Source organism: Cebus imitator, unplaced genomic scaffold, assembly GCF_001604975.1.
Source record: "Cebus imitator isolate Cc_AM_T3 unplaced genomic scaffold, Cebus_imitator-1.0 Scaffold61, whole genome shotgun sequence".
NCBI lineage: Eukaryota > Metazoa > Chordata > Mammalia > Primates > Cebidae > Cebus > Cebus imitator.
In genome coordinates this window covers 3776333-3788326 of record NW_016107376.1, presented here as the reverse complement: position 1 = coordinate 3788326, position 11994 = coordinate 3776333, and the positions used below count along the sequence as shown (strand labels likewise).

At 43.9% G+C, this 11994-nt stretch overlaps 1 protein-coding gene across 3 annotated transcripts in view; it reads left to right on the top strand.

The window, feature by feature from the left end:
* The first annotated feature begins 786 nt into the window (after positions 1–786).
* The window catches only part of PTER (phosphotriesterase related), a 76300-nt gene continuing 65092 nt past the window's right edge, over positions 787–11994 (top strand). For all 3 annotated transcript variants that reach the window (XM_017529792.2, XM_017529790.2, XM_017529786.2), the window contains exon 1: positions 787–899. The gene's annotated coding sequence lies outside the window, so the exon portion shown is untranslated. The remainder of the gene's footprint in view (positions 900–11994) is intronic.

Sequence of the window (11994 nt, the reverse complement as noted above, 5' to 3'; positions counted from 1 at the left end):
AAAAATAATCTAAACAGAGTTTGCTCACTCACTCCATTAGCATTCGATCAGACCCATTTGGTGCAATCATAGTATCTATTAGATTGGTGCAGAAGTAATTGCAATTTTTGCCATTAAAAACCACAATTACTTTTGCACCAACTGAATACACGGTGGTCCATATTTTGTTGAACCTAAGCATGAAAATGGACCGTTTCCCGGCGTCTTCGGGTTTTCATTCTGAAGGCTCCTGGATTACATAAAGCTGTGATCAAGTATGTTTGTATGCCTTTTCTACTATGAAACTGCCTTTTGTCAGTTGATTTTCAGCAAACCTTCGTAGGATGAAGGAGAGGTTTGTCCTTGGCCCCTGCAATACCTAAAGGTATGACTATTGTGGCAGCTGCTCGAAGCATGTTTTGCCAGCAGACTCACACACACTAAGTTTATTTCAGCCACAGCAAGTACCAGGGCCAGCTACGGAAAGTTCCCTTATTCCAGGCTGTTCTATGGAGAATTGGAACCTGGGGAAAATGCAACAGTTTTCTTTCCCTTTGGGGTAGATCTCAAATTTTTTCCATTCGGGTTAGATGCCCTGAATTTTTTTCCATTCAGCCAAACTAGTGAACAGTCAAGACAGCGCCTGCAGGCGGGCGTGGCTGAGCGGAGACCTGCGGGGCGTGGCCCGGGACCAGGTGGGGCGTGGAGAGGATTTGAAGGGCGCGGCCTAGGGAGAGATGGGCGTGGCAAGCGCCCACGGGGCGTGTCCTAGGAGTCAGTGTGGGCGTGGCCTCGGGACGAGGGCCCGGAGAAGACCAGAGGGGAGGGCGAAGTGGGCGGGAACAGGGAAGGCGGAAAAGGCCCGAGAAGTTGGCCTGGCGGACGGTCCCAGGGTAGAAGGCGGCGCGTTGTGACCCGAGGTAAGGCGCCTAGGAGTCGGAGCGGGAGGTGGAGCTGCGGACCCAGCAGGAAGAGTTGCGCCCGACGGCAGGTTCCTTGCGGCCGGGGCTAGCTGCAGAGTTCCTCGCGAGATTCCTGCGGGAAGGAAGGATTTTCCAGCCGCTGGCGCTGAGGCCCTGGCGCCTCTCCCCAGGTGCTTGAGGGAAGTTGCCAAGAGCGCCGGTCCCGTGCGGCGCCAGCTCCCTGTGGCTCAGGGCAGTGCCCTGGGGCGTCGTCGGGTAGCTGTGCTGGGTGAGGGCGGTTGTTCCCTGCTAAGTCTCCTTTAATAAGCTTTTTTTTTTTTTTTTTTTTTTTTTTTTTTTTTTTTTTTTTTTTTTAAATTCGGGGTTCTCGCTTTGCTACCGAGGCAGGAGTACATTTGGCAGGATCACAGCTCACTGCAGCCTCGAACTCCTGGGCTCAGGCGAACCTCCTGCCGCAGCCTCCTGAATAGCTGCGACTACAGGCGTGTGCCACCATGCCCGGCTACTTTTTGTATTTTTGTAGAGACTGGTTTCGAGCTCCTGGGCTCAATCTGCCTGCCTCGGCCTCCTAAAGTGCTGGGGGTACAGGTCTATATTTTTGACAGTTAGTGAAAGCTAATCACCAGGGGTCATATGTCTGAGTCCTGCGCACTCTCACTTAATCCACTCTGCAGCTCCGTGAAGGAATCTCGTGATACCGACAAAGCTAAGGTACAGAAAAGCTAAGCCACACTGCTGGAAAGTTTAGAGATGGAAAGTAAGTTTAGAGGTGGAGTCTTTCTGACTCCACAGCCTGTGCTGTTACCCTCTTAGACCACCCCATTCTTTGCACATCACAAGTCAGTGGGAACTAAAGGTATACTCTTACACAGGCAGTAAGAGGGATTGCCGATTTAAATAAGTTTGAACCCAGAATGAGTAGAACCTAATTCGAATTCTGGTTCCAGCTCAGTGACTTTCAACAAGTTGCTTTTCTTTTGCTTTTTTTTTTTTTTTTTTTTTTTAAAGACTGGGGCTCACTCTGTCACCCACGCTGGAGTGCAGTGGTGCCATCACAGCTCACCGCAACCTTCACTTCCCCGGTTCAAATGATCCTCCCAGCTCAGCCTCCTACAGATGCACACCACCAAGCCTGGCTAGTTTTTATTTTCTATTTTATTTTTTGTATTTTTGGTAGAGACGGGATTTTGCCATTTTGCCCAGGCTGATGTCAAATTCCTGGGCTCAAGCATCTGCCTGCCTGGGCCTCCCAAAGTGCTGGGATTACAGGCACGAGACACTGCGCCTGGCCTGCCTGTGTTTTCCAATTTTAGTATATGTGCTGCCGAAGCGAGCACGCCTGCCTGTCTTTTCTAGACACATTAAGGTAAGTGGTCTCAGGCCGCGTGCAGCGATTCAGGCCTGTAATCCTGGCACTTTGAGAGGCTGAGGCGGGTGGGTCACTTGAGGCCAGGAGTTCGAGACCAGCCTGGCCAACATGGTGAAACCCTTTCTCTACAAAAAATTAGCCAGGCGTGGTGGCAGGTGCACCTGAATCCCAGCTACTGAAGAGGCTGAGGCAGGAGGCAGGAGGCAGGAGAATTGCTTGAACCTAGGAGGCAGAGGTGGCCGTGAGCTGAGGTCGCATCACTGCACTCCAGCCTGGGCAACAGAGCAAGACATTGTCTCAAAAAAAAAAAAAAAAAAAAAAAAAGTGTTCTCTAGGTCTCTAATAGATCTAATAATCTATGGATTTATGAAGATAAGATTATGTTTTTATCATTTAATGATACTTTGAGCTATTTTTTTTCTTTTTTAATTGGGCAGCCCTCGAACCAGAATAGATTGAGAGGGTCTTCCTATTTTGGGTCCAATTTGGTGCTGAAATGACAAGGTAGTCAGGAAGGGTCTGTTTATTCAGTTGAAAAATCAATAAATATGTATTTTAGAGGTCAGTGGGGGCGGATCCATCCAGAAGGGTGGCTAGTGAGACAGGAGGAAAATCAGGACAGTGGCTGTTTTGGAGAGACTTACTGAAAGATCAGTTTCACTGGGCAAATTTCCCCTTCTTGATGAAGAACGGAAGATACCCTGAATATGGCTGAAGTGAGAAGCATTTCTGAAAAAGAATGCAATTTAATACACTTTGAAGTGTCAGTAAATTTTGAGCCAAATAGGATCGGAGAGCAAGAGAACACAAAAATAGATCATTTAGAATCTGGAGAAGCACATGCCCATGTACTCAGTGCCAGGGCTTGGCCATAGGGTCCCTGTGACTATTTTAAGTAGAGTTAAGTGGCCCTGATGCCAGGGTTTTAGAGACTGCTCTCGGACTGAAGCTTAGAGACAAAACGATGAACTGTATCACGTGAGAGGAGCTTGGTAAATGTCCACCTTTGCTTCCATGTGCTCCAGAGTGTTAATACAGGAGGAATGTTTATCCTCAAATATCTTCTTTTTGAAATATTTATTTATTTATTTATTTTTGTAGAGATGGGGTTCTGGTTTTATTGCCCAGGCTGGTCTTGAACTCCTGGGCTCAAGTGATCCTCCCACCTTGGCCCACCAGTGTTGAGATTATAGGCATGCGCCACGGCACCAGCCAATGTCAAACCTATTAAATGCCTCAGTAAGCCATAGAGTAACAATACTGAGAATTTCTGATCAAGCTCTAGTCTGCTCAGTATCCCTGCGAATTTGACTGAGATAGTTGTTGAATATTTTTCATACATCAAATGTGGCTTCATTCTGTTTTCTTTAGCTGCTGTTTCGAGTGTATTTTCAGTGGTCCAGGTTTTCCTAATAAGCTTTTTTTGTTGTTTTTGGTGGCAAGGTCTCACTCTGTTGCCCAGATTGGAGTGCACTGGTGCTATCTCTGCTCACTGCAACCTCCGCCTCCCGGGTTTAAGCGATTCTCCTGCCTCTGCCTCCCGAGCAGCTGAAACTGCAAGCACACACTACCACGCCCAGCTAAGTTTTTTTGTATTTTAGGTAGAGATGGGATTTCATCCTGTTGATCAGGCTGGTCTCGAACTCCTGACCTCAGATAATCTGCCCACCTCATCCTCCCAAGGTGCTGGGATTACAGGCATGAGCCAGCACAGCCAGCCCTTAATAAGACTTTTATAACAAAAGGCTTCTCATTCATAGACGTCGTCTCTTATTAAAAAAAAAAAAAAAAAAAAAAGAAAAAAAAGAAAAAGTATCTGGTTCCATTTGGCATAAACTGGCTCTGTGGTTCTACCTATTTTGTCAAAACAGTAACCACTGAGTAGAAATACCTCTTTGCCTGCTCTGTGTGGGAGCTGTGTTAGCCATTTCCCTGTCCCCTTCCAGGTAGGTATGTCCACGTGACTTGTTTGGCCAATGAAAGACAAGTGGAGTGACCCGTGTCACTTCCAGGTAAAAGCGTGTGAAAAGCCAGTGAAAGATCTGTCACAATCACTTTCCCTCTGCCACAGTGACCATCCAGATAGAGGCAGCGCTGTCATCCCGGGTCATAGAAAGAGGACAGTGAGCGGAGCCCCCTTCCATACTGTGTTAGACATATCTGATGAGCTAGAAATAAACTTTTGTTGTGTTCAGACCCTGAGATTTGGGGATTTAGGTGTTACTGTGGCCTGCCTGGTCAAGCCTGCGTAGTGAATATTATCAGATAAGCCACGTTTTTGGGGATTTCTGGCTAAGGTTTACCAGACACCTTTGGAGCATCAGGGAGGGTGCTGAAAGAGGCTTGTCCTGTGAATTGTGCTCCTTTTACTGTGTGGGAGTTGGCAGGTGTGCTGTTCCCATCATGCCCCAGTCCACTTTGTGATTTTAATCAAAATTGGCAAAAATGGCATTAGATGTTTAATTATATTCTGTAAGGGCAGACCATGTTAAAGTGTAAAATACGTAAAGCCTCGGTGCGTGGAAGGGATAGGAATCAAGGCTTTCATTTTTACTTTGAAAAACACAATTTATATATTTTTAACAATTTTCAGTACACTTCCAAGTTTTCCACTACAGAGGAATATTCGTGGGTGAGCTGTGAAAAGATGATTCTTCCCAAATGCAGTTATCGGTGGATGCATTTCAGAAATTATTTTGTCACTGAAGGACATTTGAAATGAGTCATCCATACTTACCATTGACTAATACATTTTTTTTCAGGCAGTTTCAAGGAGTATTTTAAATATGATTTCCCAGCTATCTGATTTCGGATCTAAGAGTATCAGACTTAGGTTTTGCTGTGAATGTCCTGGGGGTGATATGTTCACTCTTTTATTCTGAGTTACACAGAAGTGAAGCAGGGATCATTGTGCTTTGGGCAGAGCTGTGCTGCATTCTTAAGGGACGCTGGCTATAAATCCAGTCTCCTTAGAGGTTAGCAATCAAAGTTCTCCCCCTCTCATACTCAGGCAAGTGATATGATGATGATAAATTGCTTGGACATGACTGCCCCAAGCACTAGTGTGATGAATTGTGTTGTTCAGGGCAGGACCGAAGATCTCCTGTTGTCAGTCTGTAATGTTAAGTATTGGCAGTATTCGTAAATAGCCTTTTGCCAGTGGTGGTCTCTGCTTTACATATTAAATTCTCTGTTTTCACAGGTTGTGGTTCGTAGTCATCTGTGTCCCCCACTGAATTCACTTACATAATCAGCCTTTCTTTTTTTTCTCCTGTTCCCTACTCCTTAAAAGGGTGGGATATGCTCACTTGTATATGGTAAACATTCAATTCTTTCTTCACAGAAACCGTTAAAATGTAATTATTAGTTCTTTTTGTTAAAAGTAATAGCTTATCTTGCTTATCTTGCAGTGGCTTAATTGGGTAATATTTGGCGTTTGAAAAGCACTTTGAAGAGAATATTGGTAAATATTGTTAATTTCATGCTCTTTTGTGTACCTGAAATCCCATTGTGACCACAAAATTCTTAGTTTATTGTGTACCCACAAAATTTCTTTCCTGATGTGACTTACTGTTTTCAAAATTATATGTGTATTGATTTTTAAAAATATTTTAAATATTTTCATAAACTCTCAAAGTTATCTCATGTTTATACCTTCCCAAGTCTACATGTCTCATCTATATTCCTTGTATACCTGAAAGGTTAAGTGTTATCAGTCTTGCCCTCTAAAAGTTTGGAGGACAGATAAAGCCTGGCCATGTAATTGAATAGTTGAAATAAAGATTTATTTGGTCAGAGTCCATACGCTGAGCTGTCATCTGATTGTCATCAGAATTTGTTTAAAAGGGTTAGGTTAGCCAGGCATGGTGGCTCATGCCTGTAATCCCAGCACTTTGGGAGTACAAGGCAGGAGGATTGCTTGAGCCCAGGAGTTCAAGACCAGCCTGGACAACATAGTGAGACGCCCCATCTCACTAAGTGATTCTCTTGTCTCAGCCTCCTGAGTAGCTGGAACTACAGGTGCACACCACCTCACCCAGCTAATTTTCTTTTTGTATATTTGATAGAGACAGGGTTTCATCATGTTGATCAGGCTGGCCTCGAACTCATGACCTCCGGTGATCTGCCCACCTCAGCCTTCCAAAGTGCTAGGATTACTGGCATGAGCCAACATGCCAGGCCCTTAATAAGACTTTTATAACAAAAGGTTTCTCATTCATAGACATCCTCTCTTAAAAAAAAAAAAAAGAGAGTAGAAAAAAGAAGAAAAATCAAATGTCTATTAAATAAGTAAATAAATAAACAGTTAGATTGTCTCTCATGTGCCTGGCCAGCTCTTTTGACAGATTTTCTTCTCTCTTTATGAATTCAGAGCCCCCAGGCCACGCGTGGTGTCTCACGCCTGTAATCCTAGCACTTTGGGAGGCCAAGGTGGGTGGATCACTTGAGGTCAGGAGTTTGAGACCAGCTTGGTCAACATGGCAAAACTCTGTCTCTACTAAAAATAGAAAAATCAGCCAGGTGCATGCCTGTAATTCTAGCTACTCGGGAGATTGAGGCAGGAGAATGGTTTAAATCTGGGAGGCGAAGGTTGCAGCGAGCCAAGATTGTGCAGTTGAATTCCAGCCTAGGTAACAGAGCGAGACTCTGTCTCAGGGAAAAAAAAAAAAAAAAAAATTCAGAGCCCCCAGGCATAATTAAGGGCCTTTTCTGTAGCTTACATTAGATAACCTTTGTTACTTACTATATTTATTTGCTGGGTCCGCCCTCACAGAGTACCACAAACTGGGTGGCCTAAACCACAGAGTTTTATTTTCTCACGTTTTTGGCAGCTGGAAGTCCCAGATCAAGGGGTCAGCAGGATGGCCTCTCCTGAGGCCTCTCTCTTTGGCTTGTAGATGGCTGTTTTCTCTCTGTGCATGTCTGTGTGCTAACCTTTTATGGAGACACCAGTCCTATTGGATTGGGACCTACTCTATAACCATCCCATTTTAACTTAATTACCTCTGCAAAGACTCTATCTGCAAATACAACCACATCCTAAGGTGCCGAGGGTTAGGGAGACAATACACAGATTTTGAGGGAGACACAGTTGAGCCCATAATGCTACTCTACAATAGTAATGGTCTGTTTGGAAACAATGTTTTTGGAGTTATTTTCATTGATTGTTAAATTTGACCTTCCAAGTGACGACTACGCATCTTTGGAGAATCTGTTTGGTTCAGGAACTTTTTTTTTTTAACTAATATTACTTGGAGGAGAGCTTAATGCTTGTGATTTTAAACATTTATGTAATTAGGTAAAAAGGGAAGCAACCTTATTAAATGAATTGGCTATAGTTCATCTAACAGTTAAGAAAAAAACGTACATAATCAAATGTACCTTGCAGTCTGAACGACAAACATCCAAATATCTGCTGTTACAACTCACAGATATTTTTACCCAAAATTTCCTTACCAAATCAGAAGCTTACCATGATTAGTCAATGTCCTTACTTGTACCATCACAAAGGGCAAAAGGAGCCAAATGATGCTGTGGTCCTATCTCAGCTCTTTCTGTAAGGTGGTATCTTCTGCTCATCTTGCTTAAATATATTGTGTCTTATTACTGTCCCGATATTGCCAACTGAAAACAGAAAGGTCTCTGAGGAGAGATGTGAGCCTAAGAAGCTACAAAAGCTCTTTTTTTTTTTTGAGACAATGTCTGGCTCTGTCACCCAGATTGAAGTGTAGTGGTAATTGTAGCTCACTGCAGCCTTGAGCTTCTGGGCTAAAGCGATCCTCCTGAGTAGCTGGGATTGCAGAGCTCCACACCGTGCCTGGTTCATTTAATTTTCTTGTTGTTGTTTTTTTGGACAGAAAGACCTACAGGGAACTTTATTATCTTGCTTCTATCCTCACTAGGGCACTGCCCCTTGAGAAGACCGGGTTGGCTCCTGGCACAGGTATACACCTGGTTAATTAAAAAAAATTTTTTGTAGGGATGGGGTCTCACTCTGTCGCCAGGCTGGTCTCCAACTCCAAGGCTCAAGTGGTCCTCCTGCCTTGGCCTCCCAAAGTGCTGGGATCTCAGGCATGAGACACCACACCTAGCTAGCAAAGCTCTTATATTCAAAAAAATATTGGGGGATGTGAAGGCACAGAAGGCCTCAGTTTGACATCTGTCCATTCTATGATGCATACTATCTTTGATTCTGACAGGCTTTTACAGTGTTCCTTCTGAATAGAGTAATAGTTTTTTCTAGTCCTTAAAAAAATCTTTTGTAGTAAATTGGTAGTTGGAACTATTAGAGGGTTGTTACATGGGTATATAAGAGTATATAGGTAAAATTTGGGGTTTTGAATGGGCTGTAAAACACTTTTCCCTTTAAAACTATTTTAAGTGGAAATTTATTGTTGAAGCTGTGTGATGGATGCGTAGGGTTCACTATACTATGCTCTCATTTGTGAATTTTTGAAAATGTCCGTATTAAAAAGTTTAAGTAGAAGTTTTTTTTTAAAGAAGAAATGGATGAAATATATGGCCTCCTGTGATGCAAAATTTGATAGTTATTTAAGGGACAGATTAAATGAGGTATGCATACCTATGTTAGACAATAGTGAGTTGAATATGGTTTTAACTACCAATCGCTCTGGAGAAAAGTATTACTGAGGCTGGGCATGGTGGGTCATGCCTGTAATCCCAGCTACTCAGGAGGCTGAGGCAGGAGAATGGCTTGAACCTGGGAGGCAGAGGTTGCAGTGAGTTGAGATCGTGCCACTGCACTGCAGCCTGGGCTAGAGAATGAGTGAGATTCTGTCTCAAGAAAAAAAAAAAAAAAAGAAAATTATTGTTCAAACCCTTATCCAAGAGTAGCTGGAAGACCATCTTCCCCAGTTTTGGCATAGATTATTTGAGACATGTTTTTATTTATCCTTCTCTGGCATATGACATGCCTATTACTTCCATGAGTCAGTGCCTTTTTTCCCAGCTAGCATTTCCCAGGCTCTCAGGCTGCAGTTTCTCTAAGTTCAGTCTTTGATTTCAGAGCCTGTCTATTAGCTGTGACGCAAAGCCAGTGAACACAGAAACTTACAAAGAGGCCACTTGCCTCCAACGCACCAATACACCATGCGTGTCTAGTGCCCTCTGCCCACTACCTTCTCTAAAAACATTCTCCACTGTTCCAGGAAGGATCCTACAGGCTGACATCAAGGAAGCCATGCTCTGTCCTTGTTCTTCAAAGAACAGTGCCTCCTGAGGGGCTGGCATGGGCAGAGCCCATCCAAGTCCTCCAGCCTCCACTTCTAGGAGTAGACATTGTCCTGGGCCTGTGAGTGTCGCTCACATTTCTGCATAAGCATCGGGCCTGACATAGATTCCTTTTTGGTTCTGTGCTGCTTTGAGCCTGCCCCGTTACCATTTGGTAAAGTGCATCTTCAACTGTGTGCCAAGTATTTGGAGCAGCTCAGTGCGTAAGTGGTAAAGAATTTGCTATTTCAAATACTGACATTACTGAGACTTTGACTTGCAGCCACAGTTGATCTTGAATGTTTGGGGGTGGGGAGAAGGCTCTTACAAATAGAGTTGCAGTGCGCCCTGCCCCCCCCCAACTTTTTTTTGAGACGGAGTTGCTCTGTCACCCAGGCTGGAGTGCAGTGCTGCAATCTCGGCTAACTGCAACGTCTGCCTCCTCTGTTGAAGCAATTCTCATGCCTCAGCCTCCCAAGTAGCTGAGATCGAAGGCATATGCCTAATGCCTGGATAGTTTTTTGTATTTTTACTAGAGACGTGTTTTCACCATGTTAGTCAGGCTGGTGCAGTGACCCTTGCTGACGTTCAAGTGTTATCTTTTCACTCTTTGCCTGTTAGTGTAGCTGGATAGACAGATCAAAATGTTTCAAGCTAAAAGTTCAAGTTTAAAATATTCTCCATGAAGATTCCACATAGTTCCATTTGTTTATTGAATTTAGTTGTTAGATTTGTTATGTAAAGAACATACACAGTTTCTTAGCATTAGGAATATTTCATGGACCATTGCTACTAGTTATTGTTGCTATGGTAAGGTCAAAAGGATTAATTTTTAAATTTTTTTTTCTTTTGATAGACCATCAGGATTGTAAAAGATTTTTTTCTTCTTCTTTTTTTTTTTTTTTTTTGAGACAGCGTCTCCTTCTCTTGCCCAGGCAGGAGTGCAGTGGCACGATCTCAGCTCACTGCAACCGCTGCTTCCTGGGTTCAAGCAATTCTCGTGCCTCAGCCTCCTGAGTAGCTAGGATTACAGGCATTTGCCACCATGCCCAGCTAATTTTTATATTTTAGTAGAGATGGGGTTTTACCATGTTAGCTAGGCTGGTCTTGAACTCCTGACCTCTCGATCTGCCTGCCTCAGCCTCCCCAAGTGCTACACATTACACGTGTGAGCCACCATGCCAAGCTTTTTTTTTTTTTTTGGCAAGGTCTTGCTCGGTCACCCGGGCTGAAGTTCAGTGGTGCCATCATAGCTCACTTCATCCTTGAACTTCGGGGCTCAAGCAGTCCTCCCACCTCAGCCTCTCAAATAGCTGGGGCTACAGGTGCATGCCACCACACCTAAATTTTTTTGTTTTTTTTACTTTTGTAGAAATGAGGTTTCACTGTGTTGCTCAGCTTAATGTTTTGAACTCTTGGCCTCAAGTGATCCTCCAGCCACAGCCTCCCAAAGTGCTAAGATTACAGGTGTGAGCTCCTACAACCAACCTGTAAAATATTTTTTATGTAGAATTTTCGTAACGCATTATATAGTGACATCAGTTTTTTTGTTAACCTATTTTCACTTCTCTTTTTTTGTGTGTTAGTAATACCTTGGTCAAAATAGGTTTACATTAATTACTATTATATACCATAACAATTTCACAACATTAGCATTGAGGACAATTTTTTAAATAAGTTGTTTCTGTACAAAGAATGATGTATTAAATTTTAGAGTTATTAACTATAAATATTGGAAATCTTTGTAAGTGGCTATATTATCTCTGACTCTAAGGTCTTGGTCCATATTCTTTATGCCATACATTGTATTTGCATATATGCCTGTGCATTATTCATGCCTGCATATTGGGCAGAAGCACTTGTGAACCAGGCCCTTGCCGTCTCTTCCTCTGTCAGCTGATCATAGGGGATTCCCCATGATGCCATCGGTGCAGGGTTGGGAGAGAAGGCAGGGTGGCAGGAGTGGAGACCATGGGCATTTGAGCCATTTCCTCATGTAACTTGCTTGTGTCTTCAGGACCTGCTTGAGCCAGATCACTTATATTACCACTTCCATTTGATGATGGAATGCTGCTGTGCACACCCCACTTTCTTGCTAGGTGCCTCAGAAAGCACCCAATTCATGATAAGCAGTTCAGGTCACTTGGTGACTTGAAGACCCATAGTCAAATGTTCAATTCCAAGTAACAGACCAAGAGCTGTCTCTCAAAAGGAGACTAGTTATCTGCAGAAGATGGCAGGGCCTTGTTCCAAAATCCTAGAGGCCTCCGCTGTGATTCACCTCTGGGGGCCTGCCAAAGGCCCCAAACAGGGTTCCTATCTGCCACTGACACCCCAAGCACCATTGGATCTGCCGGGTCATATGGCCCAAGTGGCAGAGCAGCTTGCACAGCAGCCTGGACCTGTTGCAGAGCCTTCTCTTGTTCTGGACCCCACTCAAAACTGGCAGACTTTGAGGTCACTGGATAAATGGGCAGGAGTAACACACCCAAA